The sequence below is a fragment of the Arachis duranensis genome, chromosome 2 (genome assembly GCF_000817695.3).
Source record: "Arachis duranensis cultivar V14167 chromosome 2, aradu.V14167.gnm2.J7QH, whole genome shotgun sequence".
NCBI classification, from domain to species: Eukaryota; Viridiplantae; Streptophyta; class Magnoliopsida; order Fabales; family Fabaceae; genus Arachis; species Arachis duranensis.
In genome coordinates this window covers 53,261,974-53,262,903 of record NC_029773.3, presented here as the reverse complement: position 1 = coordinate 53,262,903, position 930 = coordinate 53,261,974, and positions in this window count along the sequence as shown.

Sequence of the window (930 nt, the reverse complement as noted above, 5' to 3'; positions counted from 1 at the left end):
TTTCAAATCTTTTTCAATCAACTAACTAACTTTTTGTTTGTTTCTTATCTTTTTCAAAACCACCTAACTACCTTTCCCTCTCTAATTTTCAAAAATATCTCATCTCTTTTTCAAAAATTCTTTTTATTTTAAATTTTAATTTTAATTATATTTTGTCTTTGATTTTCGAAAATTACTAACCTCTTTTTTAAAAATCATTTTCGAAATCTCCCTTCTCTTTTCTTCTTCTATTTAATTATTTAATTACTAACACTTCTCTTCACCTCTCTTCATCCAAAAATCCGAATCTTCATCTCCATTCTTCTAACCCCTTTCTTCTTCTACTAACATAAAGGAATCTCTATACTGTGACATAGAGGATTCCTCTTCTTTTCTTGTTTTCTTCTCTTTCATATGAGCAGGAACAAGGATAAAGGCACTCTTGTTGAAATTGATCCAGAACCTGAAAGGACTTTGAAGAGAAAATTAAGAGAAGCTAAATTACAACAATCCAGAAATAACCTTTCAGAAATTTTCGAACAGGAGAAGGAGATGGCAGCCGAAAATAATAATAATAATAATAATGCAAGGAGAATGCTTGGTGACTTCACAAAGCCAACATCCAAGTTTGGTGGAAGAAGCATCTCCATTCCTGCCATTGGAGCCAATAACTTTGAGCTTAAGCCTCAACTAGTTGCATTAATGCAACAAAACTGCAAGTTTTATGGACTTCCATCTGAAGATCCTTCTCAGTTTTTAACTGAGTTCTTGCAGATATGTGAGACTGTAAAGACAAATGGAGTTGATCCTGAAGTCTACAGACTCATGCTTTTCCCTTTTGCTGTAAGAGACAGAGCTAGAATATGGTTGGATTCACAACCTAAGGATAGCCTGGACTCATGGGATAAGCTGGTTACTGCCTTCTTGGATAAATTCTTTCCTCCTCAAAAG